The following is a 27,593-nucleotide window of genomic DNA, read 5'->3' on the forward strand; positions in this document are numbered from 1 at the left end:
TGGGACCTTTACTATTTGTCCTTTATATAAATGATGTCTCCACGATCCTTCCTGCGGATAATCACCTGCTCTATGCGGACGACACCAAAATCTTTCGGCAAATCCAGGGACCAGACGACCATCGCATACTCCAGGCTTCACTAGAAGAATTCGATAACTGGTGCACGCGAAACTCCTTAACCATTTGTGTTGATAAGTGCGTTACCATCACCAACAGCCGTTCGCGCTCTCCAGTGCATTTCGACTACACGCTAAACGGGCAAACTTTGCAGAGAGTCGATTGTGTCAAGGACTTGGGTGTTTTCGTCGACGCGAGACTCACGTTTGAGCAACACCTTGATCACGTTGTGACAAGATGCAGTCAATTGTTAGGTTTAGTCGTTAACATGACTCGCGAGCTCTCTGACTCAATCTGCACCAAAACTCTTTATTGTGCTCTTATTCGGTCAATGCTGGAGTATGGCAGCGTTGTGTGGTGGGCCTCCTCTCCTCGGGGGGTTGCGCGCTTGGAGTCCATCCAGCGTAGGGCTACCCGTTTCGCGCTCCGTTCGTGGGGCAGCAACAACGAGTACACAACAAGGTGTTTGTTGCTCGGGTTACCCCAACTCGACGACCGAATACGAAATGCTAGGCTGGCTTTTATCGTTGGGCTTCTCAATGGTAGCATCGATTGTCCGGTTTTGCTCTCGTCGATACAGCTGTACGTGCCTGCAAGAACTCTCCGCCCTCGGGCGATGCTGGCCATCCCAGAGACAAGGACCGCCTTCGCCTCCCGAGACCCGTTTTTGCGTATATGTCTTGCTCTGAATGCGGAATCTGATGCTTATGAGCCCGGCATGACGATGGCAAATGTGTTGAGTAGCATTAATTTACTTCGCGCCTCTCGCCAGAATCTTTAGCGTCCTTGTAATTGTTATTGTTGTTATTATTGTGTTATTGTAAAGCGTGTGACTATTTATGTTATATTCCTATTGTATATTCGAGAGAGCTTATGAGGTCCGTCGATCATTTAATAAATATACAAATATACAAATATACAAAACCCCGTGAGCTATCGCCCAATCCGCCTGCTTCCATCGCTGGGAAAACTTTTTGAGGGGATTGTATGCGGGCTTTTACAGGCTTCTGTTGAAGATCGAGATATTTTCCCTTCAGATCAATTTCGTTTTCGATCTGGTCACTCTACTGTACATAAGTTGCTTAGGTTAAAACAATATTTCGAACAGAATAAGAGGGTGAGCAAGTCCACCATGGTCGCAATGTTGGATGTTGAAAAGGCATTTGACAATGTTTGGCATGATGGACTAGTTCATAAACTTGTCACCTTTAGCATTCCTATGTATCTGGTAAAATTTATTTCGAGCTATCTGCAGCAGAGAACTTTCAGGGTAGCGCTTTGCTCGACATTATCGGACTCCCATCCAGTCTCGGCTGGTGTGCCTCAGGGTAGTTTATTGGGACCGCTATTGTACATATTGTACACTGCGGATATTCCGATGCTCCCTGATGGTAGCCCGATGTTCTTGTTTGCTGATGATACTGCTATCGCGGCAAAAGGTAGGTCTCTGGTGGAAATGAGAAGACGAATACAGTCCTGCTTGGACACCTTTGTGCAGTATGCTGCTAACTGGAAGATTCGTGGTTGTGCCATGGTTGTGCCACATCGACTAAAACAATCCTTGATCCCAACATGGCAAACCAGATTGTTGATCAATGGTTTTCCGATTGAATGGACTGAAAATGTGAGATATCTGGGACTTATACTGGATCGTAAGATGCTCTCTCACGGTCAAGTGGAGAGAGTCTTACACCTGAGACATAAGCTCATGATGAGTTTATACCCATTAATCTCGCGAAGATCCAAACTCTCCTTTGAAAACAGTCAGTCAGTTTACAACCAAATTATTAATCCAGCAGTCCTCTACGGTTGTCCAGTATGGGGATCATGCGCTAGGATAAATCGCCGACGTATACAGGTGATGCTAAATAAGATTCTGAGGATGATAGCACAAGTCCACATGTACACTAGCAATAGGACATTGTACAAACTCTGCAGGACAATTCCAGTTGAGGAAGAAATCCTTAAATTAACATCAAATTTCCTGAACAAATGTTCCACTTCTGAACATAGAACTATCCGGCTAATTGCCCAATCGAATTTAGGAAATAGGACAATTTAGGATTAAGTTAGATTAGGATATACTAAGCGTAGATTATAAGTTAGCATTTTCCTTCATCAGATAGCGTGGCAAACAATTTTCAAAGCATGCTAGACCTTAAATTAACGCAGAAAATCGTCGCAAAGTACAACACTCTGTAAAGAATAAGTGCTGAATCTTGTGACACTAACATGAACTAATTAATGAAAGGAAAATAATAAAAAAATGAAAAAAAAATAAAAATAAATAAAAATAAAATAAAATAAAATAAAAATTTGGAGAATTACACTCGAAGTCATTTAGTTGTGCGTCAGGCGTACCTCAAGGGAGCAATCTAGGACCGTTATTATTCGTCTTGTAAGTCAATGATGTAGCATTTGTTTTTGTTAGAATAGTAACCAGCGAATTGGAGTAGTTTTTGGTTATGTGTTAATAAATGTTCATTCTGTGTTACATCTCGAAATCTTACAGACGTAATATTCAATAGGTTATGGGCCCAGGCTACGAATCTGGTTTTTGAAGAAATACTCAAGATACGGTTCTATTAATAAAAAAAAATGTCGAAAGCATTTTTGTGAAGCATGACGAATCCGAGACAAGCAGGAGGATCATTTTATCTGCCTTTGCGGGAAATACTTCGAGGATCGGAAAACTATAGCTCTTGGTCTTTCGCCACCAAGATGGTCCTGATTAAGAAGAAGATCTGGTGCGCAGTGAAGGAGTTAGCTGAAGGTGAACCGGAAGTGAGCGAAGAAATATCCCAGCAAGCATTGGTTACAATATGTCTCAGCATCGATTCAAGCATATACGGACTGGTGCGGGATGCTAAACATGCGAAAGAGGCGTGGGACAATCTTCGGAACACGTTCGAGCATAGTGGATCAACCAGGAAGATTGGTCTACTGCGACGGCTCACAGGTATTCGTTTGGTTGGAGCTGAACGAGATAAAGATATCATTTGTCAAACGACTCAGCAGTATGTGAATGAGTTGTTCACGACGAGTCATCAGTTGGCAGAAGTTGGATTTAAGGTCGATGACGCTTGGTTGGCCAGTTTGCTCATGAAAGGCTTGCCAAAGCAAAACGATCCTATGATCCTTGGCCTGGAGTCATCCGGAATCAAACTGACGGCGGATATAGTGAAAGCGAAAATCTTGTAAGATGTGAAAGTTTCGAGCGAAAAGCAGGCTGTGGAAGCATTCCTGAGCAACTCGAAATCGACGATGAAGAAGCGTAGCGATAAATCTAAATCTAGTATACAGTGCTACCGATGCAATGAAATTGGGCCACTATGCATCTCAGTGTTCGAGTCAATCATCTGACAAGAAAAAAGAAGAGAAGCACAGCAGCAGTGGTCATGCTGCATTTTTCGCAGCTTTTAATGCATGTCAGTCGCCTGCAGCAGCGGAGGAAGAATGGATTGCCATTTGTGCCGAAATGGCAACTTGTTGGTTGATGCATAGAATGTTTCGTCAAGCATCAACATAGCCAACAACACTGCTGTTCCAGTGGCTGCTAAAGGTTTGGTGAACGTATCGGCAGATGTTGGAAGATCAACGTGTAAAATTTCGATCAACGATGTCCTGTTTGTACCGGAATTGGCAGTGAATCTTTTATCCGTTAGCAAGATGTGTCAGAAGGGCTACACAGTGACGTTCCGAAAACAGACGTGTAAGGTGGTCAGTCCAACTAACGAAGTGGTTGCGATCGGTCAAGAATCTGGCGGTTTGTACAGATTGAAAAGAGCAACCGGATCATCGGTGAACATGGTCAGCCGGATGGATGACAGCTTTCAACTTTGGCATCGTAGGCTGTGTCACATGTCTGTTGGATGTATGAAACGGCTTGGTAACATGGCAAGCGGTGTTGAATTCAACGTGACGAATGGAATACAGTGTTTACCATGTACAGTCAGTCCAAAAAGTATTCGTCTAGCTGAATATTTTGCAGAAAAAGGCGAATTATGGCCGCAATGCGTATGGGGCGATAAAAGTAATGATGAGGTTTGATAAAGAGACCATCAATACACACGTTTTGCTAAAAATGAGCATTAAAATAGTGCAATAACAACTAAATTATTTAAAAAACTAAAAAAAGTCGTTTGATGGGCGCGCAAAAAGTATTCGTCCATCTAGCTTTTTAATTATTTACGCTGGACAAACTCTACGTAGACGTGAATTAAATGTATTATTATAAATCTGCAGGTGACTTCCCTCTAAAATAATGCATTTCTGTTGTTTCAATTGCACTTCAAGCGGTCAGAGAGGCACTAAAAGCGGGGGAGTTAAATGACTGGAGCATGAAGGCGCAAATCGTATCTTTAACTTATGCATAACCTATCCTATCCATTTTTGAAGGTTACAAAATTTGTGGAAGGCCTCGTTTCTTCATTTGATCAGAGTTTGGCTATTTTTCTGACACTAATTGTGTGACAAATTGCCATGTAAGCAGCCATCCTTGACGGTTAATATAACGAAAGAAGCGGTTTAATGTCCGAAAAATCAAATTTTACGAAAGAATCAGTGCATTTTGTGATGACCAATAAGGTCAGGAGAATATATGGGTCACGATTGGTTGATGGGTCATGCTGCATTTCATCGTAGCTGGTCATGTAATAGCTTGAATGAGTGAGTTGTTACAAACATGTTTTGTTTGAATAATTCCATACACAGAAAGTGGCCAAATCTGTCAAGGTGCATCAAATAATTCAGAAATTTGTTTTAAATTAGGCTCTACTAACATATTAAAACATGTTTAAATCGCCAAGGTCATACGGTCGACGTCTACTGTAGCGAAAACAGTCTACTAAGATGCAGCAACAAAATCTCGTGTAACGGTAGCACCATGATGTCATTATACCAGGGCTCATGGAGGAAAGGTGAGCTAGAGAAATGATTCAAATTGATAGGAGACGAGATGGAGAAATAAATTCTTGCTGTTTTTAAGTACTTTGGGTGCCAGTTCTGAGAAATTGTACTAAAAAAATACCACATGTTTCAAAAACAGTCAAGCTGGAGAACATACAGAGCATTGTCATTTACCCGAAACACCAAACCAGCTGAAACTAAACTGATGAAAATGATTTAATAGACTCTCAATATGATATCAGTTGCCATTTTTTCAATGGAACTTGGCCACTTGGCCCGGAAATGCAATCTCTCTACCAGCGAATAATTGGAACAAGTCTTGGAGGATGTGTGGGTCAAAACTACGCCTTTTAAAGGTTCAAATAAGTTTTTGCGTTGTGCAAGTAGTCACCAATAGTCATAAATGCAATAAGAAACAAGATCAGGACATTTTTTGACTCCATAACCTTTGTTTTCTTACGCATATTACGCCAAAAGACTGATGGACGAATACTTTTTGCGCGCCCATCAAACGACTTTTTTTAGTTTTTTATTTGTTTATTTGTTTATTTGTTTATTTGTAAATGTTAAGTGATTGGCCATAATTGGCCTTATCACTGATCTTATAAACTAAACTTATAATAACATAAAGCATCACGGTACAATGTAACATCAGCACAAAATAAATGTATTTTGTATTTATGTATTGTATGTATGTATTTATTTATGTATTTTGGTTGATATAGAACTATTTAATTGCTTATTTTTTAGCAAAACGTGTGTATTGATGGTCCCTTTATCAAACCCCATGATACTTTTACCACCCCATGCCTATTGCGGCCATAATTCGCCTTTTTCTGCAAAATATTCAGCTAGACGAATACTTTTTGGACTGACTGTATACAAGGTAAGCACTATCGTCAAACGTTTCATTCCAAGGGACAACGTGTGAACCGTGTGTTGGAGCTGATTCATTACGACTTGTGTGGAGACAGCATCGATAGGAGGAAGTCGATATTTTCTCACTTTTATTGATAACTCGAGCAGAAAAGCGTTTGTTTATTTTCTAAAAACCAATACTGAAGTTTTAGAAGCATTTCAACATTTTAAGAGCTTTGCCGAGAATCAGACGGGTGAGAAAATTAAGCGTCTCAGATCCCCGCACGACAAAATCGAGCAGTTTTGTAGCTCGGATTTTCGATCGCTTTCCGCCAAAAGCGATCGAAAAAGCGAGCAGAAATGTCAGGGAAAACGCTTGGATTCCGATCGAAGAAACCCACCCGCTGCGCAAAGCGACGCAAGAAATCATGGAGTTCTGAGAATTTTATCATGCCTTCCTTTTCTCTCCAACGGCAAATTTGTCGAGCAGCTCGTCGAGCTACCCGTCCCTGGCTCCGCCTCATACCCCTCGCCTGAGCGCGCTGCCGAAGGTTTGGATGTGTTGGTGCGTCAGACGGCCAATCGCTGTCAGCCATCGTCCGTGCTTTTTCCCTCCATAGCGCTATCTCTTTCTCGCGTGTGGTCAATGCTCGCAAGCTGTTGTAGCGCCAAAAATGCCGTTAACAAACATTGCGGCGATGAAGTTGTATTTTCACAAATCAAACGAAAAAAGAGCAATAAGTTCAATTGCTGCAATGTAAAAATGACTAATGAATCGCTAGCTCACGCTGGAGGGTTTGCTGTGCAACGCGCAGAACCCTGATTCCCCTGGTCTACCGCTGTGACGCGACAAATGCACGGAATGCACTCGACCAAAACATGAACCTACCGATCCGAACCCATTCCAAGGTATTGCCGGTCAACCGGCGTCATGATAACTACTCCAAACCAACTCCAAGTCACCAGATTCTGGACGGACAGGTGCAGCACCATACGCGCACCGAAATAAACAAATCCAGTATCCTCTTTTGTATGAATTCATACGTCTGCTAGCTTAAGTGGAAAGAAATGTGCTACATATCACACGCACGTTTGCTTCGATCGTGTTTCTTTTTAACACAGAGCCGATCGAAAAGATGCCAATGCCAATGGTTGTGTTGTCTCTCAGGTAGCGAGATCGAAAATGCATGGACTTTGTAGCCGCAGCGGATGAAAATGTACGCATCAGAATAAAATAGTTTTGGGGTTTCCAAACGCACGCACACACACAAACACGCGCGCGCAAACTCACACACAAACACGCACGCGCAAACTCACACACACACACACACACACACACACACACACACACACACACACACACACACACACACACACACACACACATACACACACACACATACACGCGCACGCCAGCACGCACGCACGCACACACACACGCACGTACGCGCCCCCGCGAGCATGAAAGCGCGCACGCCAGCACGCACCCACGAAAGCGCGCTCGCGAGCACGCACCCCCGAAGTCGCGCAAAAACGCACTCCCCCCAACGCCCCCCCCCCCCCCCCCCCCCCTTAGACCACCCCCCCCCCCCCCTCCACGCATGATCGATTACGGCTAACTTATCGGTAGAACGGTTGGTTCAGCTTTCTTGTAGCATCCTCATCCCTAGCGCCGGGCGGGGTGGGGAATCGCGACATGATAGAGTGAACGGTCACTTTCCCCGCGCTGTGTGTGTGCGTGTGTGTGACGAGACCCGAAAACGCGAGACAGATTTCGGCACATTAAAGAAAATATTTTATTGCCACTATACACTGTGCTACATGATGCTTAGAAGGTCGTTGAAGCATCAAACATGTTCAAATTAAGAAAATATTAGATTAGTGTTAGACGTTCTCCTATGCTTGTTTTAAATAGGCTTCTTCACCCTCAATTAACAGGGGCATCGAATGGTCTCATCAGCAGCGGCACGAAATAAAATAAACCATCAATACACCGATAACACTTTGAATCCCAGTCCAGCTTCTCCCACAGCGTCTCAAGGTCACACACAAATTAATAAATGCTAACACCCACCAATAACAATACACAACCGCAATGCACATATATGAATCAACGCATACACCACAAACACCCAATCAGCTGGCGGCGGAAGGCACGGGCTGAAGCGCAAGTAAGGCAAGGCAGGGCGAGGGAGGGAGAAGAAGCGGACGAAAAAATGGGCGCCAATTTTTTAAATTTTTTTTGTCCGTTTTTTTTTGCTCCGCCGCCATAAATAGTTCGTCCATTTCGCCAGAAGATGGCGCTAAACTTGCTCGACCCAGCGCAGAAATCGCTGAAGAACAGCGCGGGAGACAAGGCCAAATCTGCGCTGGCCAGCGCAGATTTTGGTGCATTTTCTGCGCTGGAAACTGCTCGAATTTGCGCAGCGGGCACACGACAAAATCGAGCAGTTTTGTAGCTCGGATTTTCGATCGCTTTCCGCCAAAAGCGATCGAAAAAGCGAGCAGAAATGTCAGGGAAAACGCTTGGATTCCGATCGAAGAAATATATCAAATGAAAAATTTCAGCGCTGTAAATTTCGAAATATTTCATTTATAAATTTGCAACAATTTTGAAAGCGAAATATTTCACAGTCATGCGCTGTGATACATGTTTGCAGTTTGAGTTTGAGAAGTTTTTGATCGCTTTGCGCAGCGGGTCAGACAATGGGAAGGAATATATGAATCGTGAAATGAAGCAGTTCCTTTGTCGGTCCGGATTCATCACGAGACATCCGCTCCATACACTCCGGAGCAGAATGGATTAGCGGAACGTATGAAAAGGACAATTGTAGAAAAGGCGAGGAGTATGCTGTGTGATGCCAATCTGCCGAAGCGTTTTTGGGCTGAAGCAGTTGCGACGGCATCGTACGTGATCAACCGATCACCAACTATCGGACTGCAAATGACATCTGAAGAAGCCTTTACTGGAAAAATACTGAATTTGGCGCATCTTCGTATATTTGGAGCAAAGGTGATGTGTCATGTTCCGAAAGAGAAGAGACAGAAATGGGATGCCAAATCCGAGTATGGCATTTTCATGGGATACAGCAGCAGTTCCAAGGCGTATCGAGTTTACAACTCGAAGACGAAGAAAATCATCGTCAGTCGGGATGTCATATTTCTGGACGAGTGTGCAACGAATCGAGCTCCTGAGGTGGGAGAATCATCGTCTGAAGTAGATCTTGGAGAATTGTATGTACAGCCTGTCATACAGCATCAAGAAGAAGAACTTTAAGAGACAATTGAAGATCGAAATGATATTGACGACGATGACGGCGATTCAGAGTACGATGATGCTAATGGCGATGAAGCAGCAGCTGTTCAACATCATCAACCAATCGAGCTGCTTGCCGCGCTCCCTCCACAAATAGAGGACCCACACAAGTTGGTAAGGCGCAGTGAGAGGGAGCGCATTACCCCAGGCAAGTACCGGGATTTCGTAATGAATTGCAGTGCCGCGGTTAAAAATTCTTCACAGTTTTCAGATACGATGCGAGATTTTGGTGAATCCTGTACCGTAGTTTCGGTGATCGCTGATGAACCTAGTACGTATCGAGAAGCTGTTTCCAGTGAAGATAGCAACCGTTGGAAAGAAGCTATGAAATCCGAATTTGATGCCTTGCAAGAAAATCGAACATGGGACCTGACGAGTTTGCCTGCTGGTCGTAAAGCCTTACGATCGTAGTGGGTGTATACGGTGAAAACCAATGCAGATGGCTCGGTGGAGAGATTCAAAGCCAGATTAGTTATAAAGGGCTTCTCTCAAGTCAAAGGTGTCGATTACAACGAGACATATGCACCTGTTGTTCGATTGGCTACCATGCGATATTTAATGTCCTTTGCTGTCAAAATGAACCTGAAGATACTGCAGATGGACGCAGTGACAGCGTTCCTCCAAGGAGATCTGGAGGAAGAGGAAATATACATGGAGCAGCCAGAAGGGTTCGTGAGTAAAGAAGCACCACACAAGGTCTGTAAACTGAACAAAGCGTTATATGAACTGAAGCAAGCTAGTAGAGTATGGAACTTGAAGCTAGATGCTGAGCTGAAACGCACTGGGTTGAAGCAGTCTATTTACGATACTTGCGTGTACTATAAGATTAATGATAGAAGCGTTCTTATAGTAGCAGTTTACGTAGATGATTTGTTGATCTTGGCTCGAACAATGATAGCTGGGAGAAGAATTTAAAGAAACAGCTGACGAAGCGTTTTAAAATGAAGGACTTGGGTCTCGCTAACAAAGTTCTTGGAATACGAGTGACCAGAGCGGATGGCGTAGTAATGTTGGACCAAGAACAATACAAAAATACGCTTTTGAATTGTTATGGTGTAGCAGATTGTAACACTGTGCGTACGCCAGCAGATCCAGGACAGAAACTGTCCAAGCAGATGAGTCCACAGACAGAAGAAGAGCGCAAGCAGATGGAAAATGTACCATACCGGGAACTAATAGGTGGCTTGCAGTACTTGGCTCAAGGAACTAGACCAGATATAAGTTTTGCTGTGAATGCTGTGAGTCACTACTGCAATGATCCTGGAAAAGCCCACTGGATTGCAGCGAAACGAATTCTTCGTTATTTAAAAGGGACGAAAACCATGAAGCTTATGTACAACAGTACAAGCGATGGAAATTTCGAAGGTTTTTGTGATGCAGATTGGGGCAATGACACAGACAACCGTCATTCTATCACTGGTTATGTGATGAAGCAGTCTGGAGGCCCAGTTGCCTGGAATTGCCGTAAACAATCAACAGTAGCACTTTCAACGACGGAAGCCGAATGCATGGCAGTTTCAGCAGTTACTCAAGAAGCTGTTTGGTAGAACGGGTTTCGAAAAGAACTGTTGGGATGTGTAGAGCATCGCAAGAAATTTAATACAGCTGAAACATGTTTGCTCTGAAAATCAAGGAGCAGACTTGCTAACTAAGGTACTTCCTATAAGCAAGTTTGAAACTGGTCGAGAGGCTCTTGGAATTATGCCAATTCTCGATTAAGGGGGGATGTTAGAATAGTAACCATCGAATTGGAGTAACCTTTGGTTATGTGTTAATAAATGTTCATTCTGTGTTACACCTCGAAACCTTACAGACGTAATATTCAATAGTTTTGCACAATGTCAGATTTTTAATGTATGCTGATGACATAAAAAGTATTCTACCGTAAATGAATCAGCAAACCTTCAGGTGGCATTAGAATAGTTCAATGTGTGGGGTAATCGTAATGCGTTAAGTTTTTGCGTTGACAAGTGTGTTGTTGTGTCGTTTACTCGTGCACGTACCCCTCTTATAAGGAATCATGCCACCGCTGAACAAGCCTTACAACGCAGTTCCAGGGCTGTTACAGAAGTCTCAATTTAAAAACCGCGAAATCCGCGCCAAAATTTAAAATCCGCGCCAAAACTTAAACTCCGCGCTTATACGAAAGCAACACATAATTGTTGAATCAGGCATTTTTTTGTTGAATCAGGGAACTACATTTTTCTGTTCTTCAACTTCCTTTTTCTTGCTGCTCAATCCTAAATCTGCATTCTTCTTTTCTTGTTTTTCTTTTTCAATTTATTCATTGTGTGTCTGCCTAGCAAGTTTAGCTTTTAATCATAATTCCTTTGGTGGAATAAACTTTTCTACATCATTGTGGAAAAATTGCATTCCATTGATTATGTTTTTTTGATGGTTGAAGAGTTCGTCTAACATACATGAGCTTTTTTCTGTCATCACCAATTTGAAAGACGAGAAGCGTCGTTCAGCCTCAGCATTGGAATGGGAAATGGTGATGACAATTTGGAACAGTTTTTTGAGTTCAATGAAATTATGCTGCCGGAAAAGAACAGCATAAAACTCCAAACCATCATTATAATGTGGAAGGGAATGCTTCAAATTTTTTAGTACCGCAATTTCTTCAAAAACACGAACTTTGTCGAGTTTAAAACCGATCTTTTCAGCTAGTTTCAACATTTTTTCCTCTGCTTTAATGGAGAAAACCTTTGTAGGTTTCATGTGTGAAACGAGATGGTAATAAAATTCGTGGGGAATGTTATTCTCAAGCAAATATGTTATTAAGTTTACCACATACTTTTTCATACCTTTTTTAACAGTGGTTATGACCTGTTCATTTGTCTCATACTTAGATAAATAACTGGGCAAAATTATCTTGTCAACTTCTTTTAAACCACTGTCTAAGTCCAAATGTTTAGTTTCAAAAATAGACTCTAGCTTTTCGACTTCATAAATTTTTGCTAACCAACACGACATAAAAGATTTTATATATTCGTAAATTTGAAAAAGTACGAAATCATTGGTTTCCAGAAATTTAATTAACTTTTCGGCATCACTGCACACCTCAATAACAAACCGAATCACGGACTTGATACCTTTTATAGACAGTATCCTAACAATAATCTCTTCATAATAACTATTTTTTTTCCTTTCCGAGTGAGTAAATTTGGCTTTCAATGCAAAAAGTTCGTCTATGTTCGCTAGTAGGACCAGCGTGCATTGCCTAACATTACCCAACGTGTTCCACCAAATTTAAGAACTTTTTTGGTTTTTCCTTGCCACTTTTTTTGAATTCTTCCCACTTGGATGGTACAGTATCGGACATTAAGATAGGACCCTTTTTTTTCAATGCACCGTGCACTTGTTTTGCCACGTTACTTGTGTTTGTGTGTGTATGTGTGTGTGTGTGTGTGTGAGTAAGTGTGTGTGTGTGAGTGTGTGTGTGTGTGTGTGTGTGTGTGTGTGTGTGTGTGTGTGTGTGTGTGTGTGTGTGTGTGTGTGTGTGTGTGTGTGTGCATGTGTGTGTGTGTGTGTGCATGTGTGTGTGTGTGTAGTAGTAGTAGAAAGAGAGTGTGCTTTTTAATGTGTATTTGCAAGTGCGCGGGTTTGTGTCTGAAAAACATAGCTTGCCATGATGTCATATTGCGTTGAAAGTATTCTTATTATGTGTGTTATCATGTGAAACATTGTGCGTTTACACTTGGATAAAAACTAAAGTTTGCATCGACAGCAGCGCTTGTTCCTCGGACGAAAACGCAGGTGTGCTGTTTCATGAATGTGAACGCGACACCGGTGCGAAATGGACACGCGCACAATAGCAATGAACTCGGCATTCCCTCACAGGTGTTTCTCCAGTGCACGCCAATGAAAGGCCTGCATGCATCTCTGCGTTGCACGTTCTGTGCGCATGGGAAACTTTGTGCGTGCATTGAGCTGGCGCGCAGTTGTTCTTTTCAATGGGCGTTTTGTTTCATGAGCGCGGCAGTATTCTTTTCTCGATTTTGAAGGGAAGACGCTTACTCGCGTACTCGTTGATAGTTTTATCCATGCGATGTTTTCGCTGCTCCAAAACGATGTAATTAATCGCGTATAGAAGTAGAACGCAGGCAGAGCACGGGATCAGCCGTTTCCAGCTTTTTAACCAGCGCGTTCTTGACGGTCCAAGCAAGCAATGTTAGTAACAATGGGTCGAGGTAAACGTTGTACCGATTATCAGCGCCATATGTAAAAGCGAATGGCTGCTGCTGGCATTAAGCGCAAAAGGATCGAGTTCGTAATGGAACGATCGCGCACTTTTGTGGCAAACGCGCTTCGGACAACCGAAACGTGCTTAGACAACTGAAACGCGCTTGGACAACCGAAACGCGCAAGTCAACCGGACGTCCTCAGAAGACCACAGCGAAAGAAGACCGTAACATTGTTAATATATCTGTAGAGACCGTGAACGGTTTGCGAGATTTAGAGACAGGGAACGGTTCTGGAACTTTCGTTAGGAACAAGGATGAGAACATTTCTTCTCTTTCACGCAAGGGTCAAGGAGGATATAAAAAGCCGCGATCGGCCGGAGCAGATCAGAAGGTTCTGGCTCGGCTTACTGTGTGTATCGTCGCGGAATTGAAAGTGAAATAAAGGCTCACAGTTGTGTTACACTTTATTGGTGACCCCGACGTGATCAAGAGAGATCACATAATCGCACACTCTTTGTTAAGAACACTAAATCTACGATTCATTCAACGTGGCGATTTGTTTCGTATAGTACGCCAGCCTTCTAATTAACGTGAGCGTCGTGACCGTACATGTGTAGTACAAGCGCGAATAAAACGTACGTTGTATCGCGATCGGGCGTGTGCTGAAGTATGTTCAAAAGTACGGAAAATAAACATTGCGTGTGAGTTCTAGTGAAAAAAGAGAGCAGGATTATTTTCTAGAATCCTTTGTGGATTACACGTCATCCGGTTACGCTCACCCCACAACGACACACACCAACACCCAGCACAAGTCTGGTGATAGAAACGTTTCTTCAACGCGTCCACATACACACGCACCATCTTGCAGTAAATGTTACACACACCATCAAGAGGTCCGTGACTAGCAATCATCGTGGTTTATCAGAATCACATTCGTCTGGGTTTCGTTCGGAGCGTTATTCCTTTGCGATATAAAAGGATCTGAACAGAAACATGGCTACAAATCAACCACAACTCGGAGACGAGACGAACGCGTCGGTTGCGGCTCAAGAGGAGGCACATTTCGCAACTCCATCGACGACACCTCAATCCGAGATGACGAACCGCGTGCCGCCACCTACCGCACCACAGAATATCCGAGATGAGATGGAGATCAGTGCTGTGAAGCTGCCACCATTTTGGACCAACTCACCAAGTACATGGTTTATTCAAGCACAGGCTCAGTTTGAAAACGCGGGAACCAAAACCGAGCGCACCAAGTATGCTCATCTTCTAACCGCCATGCCGCGCGAGACGCTGGAGAAAGTGATCGACATCGTCCAGAATCCTCCTGCGCACAACCGGTATACGCATTTGAAGGAAGCTTTGCTGACGCGCTTATCGATTAGTGAGGAGCAGCGGATCTCGAAACTTCTTTACAACTACAAAACAAAACCTTACAAAACTTCTTTACCGAGATGGGAGATAGCAGTCCGTCGGAATTTCATCGTCGTCTCGTGCAGCTTGCAGGATCATCCAGTGACATTTCAGATAAGTTGATTTTTCGTTTATGGTTAGGGCGACTACCAAAATCAATAGAAATAGCCATGATTTCACTAGGGAAAACTAACCTTAAAGAGATTTTACCTATTGCGGACAAAATATGGGAAGCATCAAAAGGGGCGATGGTGAATGCATGTAGCGTTAAACAAGAGTCAAGCAACGAGAATAGTGAGGTATTTGCCCTTCAGAAAGAGGTCCAGGAATTAAAAGGCTTAATGGAACAGATGCGAATTTCTCGCAGCCGTGATCGATCGATTGAACGAAATCGGATGCGCAATCGTAGTGCTTCTCGCGGCAAAGTAGGAACACCTAAAAAACCTTTTTGTTGGTATCATTATAAGTTTGGCAGTGCGGCAACAAAATGTGTTGAGCCATGTAATTTCTATAACAATGACGCGCAAAAAAACGAATAAACGCTGCAGATACGGCGGGATCTGTGAGTGTTTTTTCTAATTCAAGCCGCCTTTTTCTTTATGACGAAGAGTCTAAGCTAACATTTCTTATAGATAGCGGGGCCGATGTTTCTGTCATTCCTAATTCCATTTTTGGCATTTTAGCAAAATCGAATGATACGTTAGTTGCAGCAAACGGAACTCCCATTCCAACTTATGGAGTAAAATTCTTAAAGGTGTCCTTGGGGCTACGTCGTTCTTTTCCACATACTTTTGTGCTTGCTGCAGTGAACCATCCGATCATTGGGGCAGATTTCCTCAAACGATATGGTCTATTGGTTGATCTGAGTAACAAACGGTTAGTGGATCCACTCACCTCTTTATCTACCAAAGCGAGTATAGCCAAAGTTGATACTCCGTCCCCAAAATTGTTTGCGGTTTCTGATGTTTACACAAATTTGTTGAAGGAATTTCCATCCTTAATGGAAGCCCCGGATTTCAACAAACCGATTAAACATCATATTGTCCACCACATTCAAACCATATGATGGAATTGGGCATCTGCCGTCCTTCTTCTTCACCTGTGTCATCTCCATTGCACATGGTGGCTAAAACAGACAATGATTGGCGCCCGTGTGGGGATTATCGGCGTTTAAACGCTGCCACAATACCCGATAGATACCCAATTCCACATATTCAGAACTTTGCCATGAATTTACATAATTGCTCAATTTTTTCAAAATTAGATATTATAAAAGCTTATCACTTGATACCGATTGCTCCAGAGGATGTGTACAAAACAGCGATTACTACTCCTTTTGGGCTTTTTGAATTTTTAAGAATGCCTTTCGGTTTACGAAATGCCGGTCCAACCTTTCAACGTTTTGTGAATTCAATTTTCCAGGATCTAGACTATGTATATGTTTACATCGATGACATCTTGATAGGAAGCACCTCACAGGAAGAACACCTTGTTCATTTGAGGGAGGTTCTGAAAAGATTGTCCGAAAACGATGTAAAACTAAAACACCCCAAATGCGTCTTTGGAGTACCACAGATAGAATTCCTTGGCCACAAGGTTAATAGTCAGGGCATCACCCCCACTAAGGATAAGGTCGAAGCAATCACGAATTTTCCTCAACCAACATCACTAAAACAATTACAGCGGTTCGTGGGGATGGTCAATTACTACCATAGATTTATCCCTCGTATCGCAGAAATTATGAGACCTTTACATAAGCACATAGCAATGTACTCCAAATCAAAGACTCTTCCATGGAGCTGGACATAAGATTGCGAAACTTCATTTGAAGCGTTAAAATCCAGCATATCCAACGCTACTTTGCTTAACCATCCGAGAGACAACACACAGTTAAATATCACAACCGATGCTTCCAATGTCGCGGTCGGTGCAGTACTGCAACAAGAGAATAACGGTTGTTGGGAACCTCTAGCATTTTTCTCGAAGCAATTGACCGAAGCAGAACAGAAATATTCTACTTTTGATAGGGAATTGTTAGCAATATACCTTGCAATTAAGCATTTCCGGTATTTTGTAGAAGGGCGAGATTTCTTTGTTCTCACGGACCATAAACCACTCACAACGGCTATTTCATCAAAAGCTGAGAAAACTCCAAGACAGGCTAGACATCTCGACTACATTTCTCAGTTTACTGCGGATATCAGATACATAAAAGGGGATAGCAATATTGTTGCTGACACTTTGTCACGCGTAGGAGAAGCTAGTACCATAAATTCTCTCAATTATGAGGAATTAGTAGAGGGCCAAAAACATGATATAGAGCTGAAAAAATGTTTAGAAAACCAATCAAGTGATTCAAGGTATAAACTTAACAAATTAAACGTAAATAACCAAGGTATATACTTTGAGACATCAACAGGTATCAACCGTCCTTACATCCCTGAACCATTAAGATTTTCCGTTTTTAAGGATCAACACAATCTATCACACCCCGGGATTAGAGCCACGCGGAAATTAATAACATCAAAATATTTCTGGCCTAGTATGAATAAAAACATAGCAGAATGGACCAAAGCTTGCGAAAATTGCCAGAGGGCTAAAATCAATAAGCACATGCACTCACCATTAGCACAATTTGATCTTCCAGCTGGTAGATTTGATCATATTCACATTGATATTGTAGGACCGCTTCCAATTTCCGATAACAAATCGTACCTTTTAACAGTTGTAGATAGATACACGAGGTGGCCGGAGGCTTATCCAATAGAAGATATTACAGCAGAAACGGTAGCCAAAATATTGGTGTCAGAATTCGTATCAAGATTCGGTTGTCCTATTCACATAACAACAGATAGAGGTAGACAATTCCAGTCAAAACTGTTCACAGAGCTAGCTAAACTGTTAGGAAGTCATCATATATCGACTACAGCATACCATCCTCAATCCAATGGTCTTGTGGAGAGATTTCACAGGCACTTAAAAGGCTCACTGATGGCTAACGATATTTCTGAACGATGGACCGAACGATTACCTCTCGTGTTGTTAGGAATCAGAGTTAGCTATAAGGAAGACTTGAAATGTACTCCGGCCGAATTAGTATACGGACAGACTTTGCGGTTACCAGCAGATTTCGTTTCACCATCAGACAAAAATATTCCTGAGGTTACTGATTACTTAACCAGGCTTAGAAACGCGTTTAGCAAAGTATCTCCGACATCACCTCGCGTCACAGAAACAAAGGTTTACGCAGCTAAGGAATTAGAAACATGCAACAGGGTGTACGTCAGGATAGATAGGGTTAGGGAAGGCCTCGAACCGCCATATGAAGGACCTTACAACGTGGTAAAGAGACTCAGGAAGTTTTTTGTGATAGAGAGAAATGGTAAGCAAATGTCCGTATCAATTGATAGGCTCAAACCAGCATACCAACTGAACAGAGTAGATAGGAAAGTAAATTTTTCACTCCGCGAATTTAGGGGGGAGTAGTGTAGAGACCGTGAACGGTTTGCGAGATTTAGAGACAGGGAACGGTTCTGGAACTTTCGTTAGGAACAAGGATGAGAACATTTCTTCTCTTTCACGCAAGGGTCAAGGAGGATATAAAAAGCCGCGATCGGCCGGAGCAGATCAGAAGGTTCTGGCTCGGCTTACTGTGTGTATCGTCGCGGAATTGAAAGTGAAATAAAGGCTCACAGTTGTGTTACACTTTATATCGAAAACACACTGATCGCGAGGGCGGTGGTCCTGCTTATCACACCAAAAACCTAACCCAAAACACAAAAAAACTACTTACAAATCTATCCGAAACGACCTACTTGTGAAACAAACACACACATCAATACACATTCAAACATACATCCACACACACACACACATGCACACACTCATACACACACACACACACACACACACACACACACACACACACACACACACACACACACACACACACACACACACACACACACACACACACACACACACACACACACACACACACACACACACACACACACACACACACATACACACACACATACACACACACACAAACACAAACACATACAAACCACACATAAACTTGGCCCAACGGGTGCACGGTGCGTTAAAAAACCAATGCCCTATCTTTCTGTCCGATACTGTACGTCAAAACAGTAGTAAACTACCTTCGCCAACTCAAACACCTCAATCCCAAACTCTTTCAAGGCATACTTAACAGCATTGTGTATGATATGGGCTGGGCATGATCCTGTGTCAACTAGCTGGAATCCTCTTTCTTTGGGCCATCCCGGCTTATCATGGTCAAGCTGGTCTAAAGGGAGTTTAGCAGCTTCCAGTCCTTCGAGAATTTTGCCCAGAAGAATATCAGCTTTACCGAGAAAAGCGGAATTCAGATGGAAGAACATCAACTTCGTCAGGTGGCTCGAAAAATATTTCACGTTCACTTCCATTTCCTTGAGTCTGTTGTTTCCTTCGGTCTCATCGAACAACTGCAAATAATACTCTCCCCGCACATCCTTCAAGAAAAGGTCCCTGAAGAATGGTCCGATAGCGTAATTGACCATATCGGTCATTTTCTGCCGATACAAACTGAACCCCTTCAAATCATTTGGCGCTATCGCGCGTAACACCTTGGTGTCCTTTTCAGCAGAGTTGAACGATTCATTCTTCATTACTGCGTGTATGGTCCAAATAACCTCTTTTTCGAGAATACCTCCGTTTCGGAAACCTTCTCGAGTTTTTACCAAATAATGACGATTTTGTACATTTTTTTTATTTCCGCAAAATCCGCACCGATGAAGAGTAAAAACGCGCGAGATCCGCGCGAAACGCAAAATCCGCGCTAGCTGTAACAGCCCTGCAGTTCTGCAATAAGTATTCTTGGTATAATGCTTGACGACAAGCTTTGTTTCACACAACACTACGAGGGGATCATTAGACGGCCAAACAGAACCCTAGGATTAATTTTTAAAATTACGAGAGAATTCGACGATCCTATTTGTATTAAAACGTTGTATTCTGCATTCGTCAGGCCAATCTTGCAGTATTGTAGTATTGTGTCATGTTCACACACGGAGATTTGGAAGAACAGGTTCGAGTCTGTGCATAGAAAACTTACTCGCTACGCTTTTCGGCTTTTGCCGTAGCAGGCACACTACCGCCCTACGAGTCACGTTACTTACTTCTCGGGTTAGAGACACTCGCGATAAGGAGAAGCAATGCGCAAGTGCTGTTCACCGCTGGAGTGCTTCATGGCAACATTGATGCCCGCAATTCTCCAAAAACTGAATATAAGCGTCCATAGGCTACAAAACGGTACAGATACTTTTTAAGACCGCAATGTAGGTACACAGGATACGGATCTTTCGAGCCAATAAAGGCATGAACCAGCGCCTTGAACAGCTTGTTCGAACATTGCGAGTTTCACGAGAATATCAATATTTTTAGGAAGCGTCTACTCTTTGTCCAATAGCTAGTACATCAAATATGTCCGCAAGTTTCGGCCATTTGTGTTTGTTTCTATTTTTAAGAGAGTTTAACCAACATTCGGTGGACTCATATTTATATATACACAAATAAATAACTTAATAATATGTAAACCCAAGAACTGATCTTCATAATTGACAGAAACTAGAAAGCGAAAGTAGACGCAAAATCGAACCGAATAGAAATACATCGTATAAATAAAGATGCAAGATAAGACAACTCACGCACTCAAGTACATACGCTCTACGCACTCATTCGAATGAGTACGATCGTACAGTTCAGATTTGTATTTAAGTTAATTTATTGGTGTCAACTCGTTACCTGAAGCCCCGATGGCTTCTAGTAATCATATGAAACTCTGCTTCGTACTGACAAATCGACCCCGCGAGTGATGTTAAATTCGCCAGCACCGCTGGTCTATCCCTTCGCAACCCAAATCGAACTTAACATTACGTTTGCTATCATATATGATAGCCGTGGCATTCAAAGTGTTAAATAAAACAATCAAACCGACAAATCAATGTTTGGCCATTCTTGGGTTCAAGCCCAGAATGGACCGTCCCCCCGTAGCAAGGATTATACTATACGGCTCCGTGGTAATGAATTAAGTCTCGGAAGCCTGTATCTGTATAGGCCGGCATGTTTAGGACGTTACGCCAAATAGATGAAGCTGGTTTTATTACCATCAATTTCATTCCAGGAACGAACATCGTCCGCTAACTAGAGAGTAAAAGCATCCCAGTTAGCGAACATTTATTGTACATTGCCGATACATGATACAGTTACTTAGTTACTGTTAGGTAGTCCCCGAGATACACGGTAGCTCTTATACGCGGATTCGGAGATACACTGTTTTCTTAATTGTAGCGGAATTTGGGGCAAGTGTGCCACCTTAAGCATTTATTTCATGTTATAACTCACTAAAACGTGTTTGTCAAAAGCCGATTTAAATCTCATAACCATTTTACGTCTTTTTCCTAAGAGTAACACTCGTATGGGGCAAGACGGCCAACTGGTTAAAATAAAGTTATTTCTTAGATAATTGGAAATTGTTACGTTTGTGGCGCTAGTATTCCTGTATGTCTTGAGTCACCCATGAACCCTTTTTCATCACAAACTGTATCGTAACATGATTTGTTGCTGGTCTGTTTTTCGTGAGGTGGCTCTTTTGCCCCAAAAGTTGAAATTTTTTTGAATTTGGATTATACATATATCTATATGTATATATAAATCTCGTGTCACGGTGTTTGTTGCGCAACCTCTGAAACGGCTGGATCATTTTCAACGAAACTTTGCACACACCTTATGGTGGTATGAGAATAGGTTTTTAGACTTAAAAATCGTTCAGATGTTACACTTAACATAAGTTAATAATGATTTTCTAACTGCCATACAAAGAGCAGGATTGTTGTTGTGTTGTAACAGCACTTAGACATTTGGTGACTCAGTTTGTCGGGCCTGCTAGTATATATATATATATATATATATATATATATATATATATATATATATATATATATATATATATATATATATATATATATATATATATATATATATATATATATCTATATAGATATATATATATATATATATATATATATATATATATATATATGTATATATATATATATATATATATATATATATATATATATATATATATATATATATATATATATATATATATACTAGCTGATTTACCCGGTTTCACACCGCGGGATAAAATTAATGTCTCGTTTTAATTAAAAATAGAAGAATTTCCAAAATTCCAACAAGAATTCAATCCAAGGAGTACAAAACAACGATTACTATGATTTCTATGATTTTATACTAAAGCTTCGATTCTTCTTATCGGTCGTAATAACAGTAGGTGTATATATATATACATATATATATATATATATATATATATATATATATATATATATATATATATATATATATATATATATATATACATATATATATATATATATATGTGTATATATATATGGATATGAAATATATATATATATATATTGTAGAATATACAAAATCCCATCTTTATAATATGGCCACCTTGGCAGAGATCATACCTTTAGTTTAAGTACTGTGTAAAGAATTACCGTCTCGCTCTAACAACCTTGACATAAAATGTCATATGAACTGTCAAAAAATAAAAAAGAAAAGCCAATATACGTTGAAGATTCAGAGAGACAAAACGTGTTTTAAGACTTATGTAATTTTACATCTCAGAAGTGGGATCCAACCGTGGAAAATTGATCAGAAATGGAAACAAAAGATACAATGATTTGCACCCTTGAAAATGCTGGAATTTCGATACGTCCCGCTGCCACCATTCGCGAAATTCGCCAGCTATACACCAGCGTTGTTGGTGGTGCTTCTGTCCCGGCAGAGATTGAGGTTAAGAGTACGATGGCCGATACACGTGGAAAACATGCTGAAAACATCAGTGCTCCTGCTCCTCCGGAGGTTGATGTTAAACGTGCACTTGCCGAAATGGGTGGAGACATCGCAACAAATATTGAAATCGACCAAGGCTCACAGAACGAATCACATTGTGTAACTCCCGAAGATGAAGTGGCTTCCCTACGAAAGCGACTTGAAATTCTCGAGCTCCGAGAAAAAATCAAGCAGTTAGAAACACGCAGTAATGAGCCTGTTACACAATCACCAATGATAATTAAATTCGAAGAATTTATCGATAAATTTAGTGGTGACAATTCAGACCAAATTGAGCAATGGCTACGTGAATTGGAAAGAGCGTTTCTTCCTTACAAAATGAATGAAATCACCAAATTCTACAATGCTCGTCGGTTGCTGACGGGTACTGCAGCATTGTTCGTAAAAACAATCGATGTGGAAACATACGCTGAGCTTAAAGAGGAGCTTCTTAAAACCTTCGCTAAAACTCCGTCAATTGAAAACGTGTACCGGCAATTGAGAACACGTCGGCTTTCCCGCAATGAGTCAGTAGCAAGATATGTTTTAGAAATGAAACAAATAGCCGGAGATAAAATCGTCGAGGAAGAATTGATCAACATAATAATTGATGGCATTGGTGATCCCATAAACACCGCTGCTATACGTTATTCAGCCAAATCCATCGAAGAACTTCAACAAATGCTGAAAAAATACGAGATGATACGCCCTCAACAGAACTCAGTACAACGAGTGAACATCGCTTCATCGTCGACATCCCCCCGTAATGTTTCTGTGGCCAAGAACAAGAACGCCATAGAAGAAATCCGTTGCTACAATTGCTCCAAAATCGGTCACTACCAAAGTTCCTGCCCTTCACCTCGTCGACCTGCAGGATCCTGTTTTTTGTGCCATCAAATGGGTCACAGTTATCAGAACTGCCCTAATCGGGTGAAGAACACTTCTGCTGCTATCACTACACAGGACAGGGAAATTGTAAATTCAGAACAAGAGGTAAGTGTTGCATTTGATATTGATAATGAGCATCAGAGTAGTGTTTCACAAGTGTGTTCTCTTTTTGATACCGGCAGCCCGAGGAGCTTTATTAGCAAATCGATAGTACCAATGATGTTTCTTGATCGAGCATGTAATTCTGGATACAGAGGACTAGGAAATACACATTTAACATCGCTTGGCCAAGAAAAATGCCGTCTAAGGTTCCGAAACAGAACAGTAATACATACCCTCATTATTTTACCAGAAGAAGAAATTGCATGGCCAATAATTGCAGGTAGAGATTTATTGGAAAAATTAAATGTGTATTTGTGTGAATTACCATATCAATATTCTGCCAAGGCATTAATGAAAATAAACAGAAAAACACAAATCATACCAGAACCACTTGTGATTTCACGGCTGCGCTCATTTCATATTTTTAAAGATTCCTCAACGAATTGGGTTGAACATAAAGATTGTCCCGTTGTAATGAATGCTGTGTCCTCTGATGACGTTCCCTCGAAAACTTCGGTGAATCTATTTCAAACGGACATTTGCGGACAGGATACTCTCTCGAAAGAAATCGGTAATCGTCGGCAGTCTAGTAGTTACGAAGACTTGAACACAACATTTGAAGAAATGTGTGTTATTTGCATGGTAGAACCTAACGACAAGCTAAACATTAGTTCACATCTAAAGCCACATGAAATTGAAATAGTAAAAACAATAATATCGGAAAATTACACTCTTTATCCTTGAAGTAAAATTGAACAAACAGGTCATGCGATGAAAATAAGTTTGATTCACGACACTCCCATTTATAGCAAACCGAGAAGACTATCCATCGCCGAACGAAACCAAGTTAGAAATATAGTTGATGATCTTTTACAAAAAGGTATAATCCGTCCCAGCAGCTCTCCCTATGCCTCCGCACTTGTCTTAGTCCGGAAGAAGAACGGTGAAATCCGAAAATGTGTAGATTATCGGCCCTTAAACAAAATAACTGTTAGAGATAATTACCCTCTGCCTCTTATTGATACGTGTCTTGAACACTTAGGCAGTAAGCGATTTTTCACCTTGATGGATTTGAAGAGTGGATTTCACCAGATAGATATGCATGAGGATTCGATAAAGTTTACGTCTTTTGTAACCCCAGACGGACAGTTCGAATATGTTAAAATGCCTTTCGGACTGAAAAACGCTCCTGCCCAATTTCAGCGATTTATAAATCATGTGTTGCATAAGTTTATAGCCAGTGGACAGCTTGTGGTATATTTGGATGACATTATTATTGCATCTGTCGACCTAGAGGATCATTTGTGCATACTTGGTGACGTATTAAGAACATTGCGAAATAATGGTCTTGAACTTCGAATGGATAAATGTAAATTTGTATATGAGGAGTTAGACTATCTAGGATATCGTGCCAATCCAAAAGGTATTCGTCCAAGTGATCAACATATTCAGGCCATTCAAAATTATCCTGTACCTAGGAACATAAAGGAAGTTCAGCGTTGTTTGGGCCTTTTCTCTTATTTCCGTAGATTTGTGTCTTCGTTTTCAACCATAGCTAAACCACTTAGTAATTTGTTAAAGGATAAAGCAATATTCGTATTTAATGATTATTGTCTACGTGCATTCAATACTTTGAGAGACAAGCTGATTGACTCCCCTGTTCTAGCAATTTATAATCCGTCTCGTGAAACAGAACTCCATTGCGATGCGAGTGCGGTAGGTTTTGGCTCAGTCCTACTTCAAAAACAAGAAGATGGTAAACTGCATCCGATAGCATATTTTTCGAAGACTGCTTCTTCAGATGAAGCTAAACTTCATAGTTATGAGTTGGAAACACTCTCAATAATTTATGCCTTAAAACGATTCCACACATATTTACATGGTATTCCTTTCAAAATTATAACTGATTGTAATTCTTTGGTAGAGACTTTAAAGAACCGCAACTCTTCTGCTAAAATAGCCCGATGGTCTTTGTTCTTAGAAGATTACAATTATTCAATATCCCATCGCCCAGGCAGCTCAATGAGCCATGTAGATGCCTTGAGCCGAAAACAAGTAGGTGCTATCACAGACGATATCGATATTGACCGACAATTGAGGATTGCTCAATAACGAGACCCTATTGTAGAGGAGCTGAAAATGAAACTGAAATTAGAACCAGTTGAAGGATTCGTATTGGAAAACGGCGTGATTTATAAAATTTCACCTTCATGTAAAAAACTATTTTTTGTACTCAATGAATTGATAAATAATATTATTCGAAATGCTCATGAAAAGCTAGGTCATTTAGGAGTGAAGAAATGCTGTTGTTCTATAAGCAGTCAATATTGGTTTCCTCAGATGAAAATGCGCGTACACAATTTTGTACGCAATTGTTTGAAATGCATTGTTTATTCTGCACCAGCACGAAAAAATTTACGCAATTTGCATAGTATTCCAAAGGTTCCTGTTCCATTTGATACTTTACATATTGATCATTTAGGCCCATTACCATCGATAAAATCACGATCGATAAAAAGAAAAGCCAATCTACGTTGAAGATTCAGAGAGACAAGACGTGTTTTAAGACTTATGTAATTTTACAATATATATATATATATATATATATATATATATATATATATATATATATATATATATATATATATATATATATATATATATATATATATATATATATATATATATAACTAATATAACTAATATATATAATATAATATAATATAATATATATATATATCATTTGGAAGGTACATTTAACAGCTTTCAAAATCAGTCTACAAAACAATTGTATCTTGTGTGCATCATTATAATTTTTCACGATGAATAACTTCGAAAATTGGAGAAAAAGCATTTTCGGGAGGTTATGTTGGGTCATTTTTTTACAAAAAAAAATGCTACAGAAAGCTTTAGTGAAAACAAAGTGTTTTGAATGATTTCAACGCTTCAAAAGTGGCGATTTTGACATCAAAGACAAAGTACGCCCAGGACAACCAAAAAAGTTTGAAGACGAAGAATTAGAGACGCTTCTCGATGAGGATTCGTGTCAAACACAAGACGAACTTGGTAAATCGTTGGAAGGGACTTAGCAAGTCATTTCGAAACGTTTGAAAGCAGCCGGATACATTCAGAAGCAAGGTAATTGGGTCCTCTATGAGTTAAAGCCGAGAGACGTTGAACGGCGCTTCTGTATGTCTGAAATGCTGCTTGAGCGCCATAAGAAGATTTCGATCGAAGATCATTTTTGCATCGGATCGTGACTGGGGATGAAAAATGGATCCATTATGACAATTCCAAGCGCAAAAAGTCAAACGTGAAGCCCGGCCAACCAGCCGAATCAACGGCGAAGCCAAATATCCATGGTGCCAAGGTTATGCTATGTATTTGGTGGGATCAGAAGCGGCCGTTACATTATGAGATGTTGAAATCGGGTCAGACGATCACAGGTGACCTGTACCGAATACAATTAATACGTTTGAATCGTGCCATCATCGAAAAACGCCCGGAATATGCGACCGGACACGAGGCTATAATTTTTCATCACGACAACGCTCGGCTGCATGTTGCAAGACCCGTGAAAAACTATTTGGAAAATAGTGGATGGGATGTTTTGACCCACCCGCCTTATAGTCTGGACCTTGCTCCGGCTGACTTTCATTTATTTCGCTCGATGCAAAACGCCCTCACCGAAATACGCTTCACTTCAGAGCAAGGCATCCGAAATTGGATCGATTCGTTTTTGGCCGGCAAGCCAAAAATTGAAAATGTTGAATTGAATTTTTTTTTGGGATGGAATTCATTAATTGCCTGAAAGATGTGAAAATGCTATAGCTTCTGACGGGCAATACGTCGAATAAATTATATTGTC

The 27,593-nt window shown here is 41.1% G+C and overlaps 1 protein-coding gene across 4 annotated transcripts in view; it reads right to left on the minus strand.

The window, feature by feature from the left end:
- Window positions 1-27,593, minus strand: part of LOC120955073 (protein Malvolio) — a 76,960-nt gene that overhangs the window by 27,317 nt on the left and 22,050 nt on the right. The window lies entirely within an intron of this gene.

This window comes from Anopheles coluzzii, chromosome 3, assembly GCF_943734685.1.
Source record: "Anopheles coluzzii chromosome 3, AcolN3, whole genome shotgun sequence".
NCBI lineage: Eukaryota > Metazoa > Arthropoda > Insecta > Diptera > Culicidae > Anopheles > Anopheles coluzzii.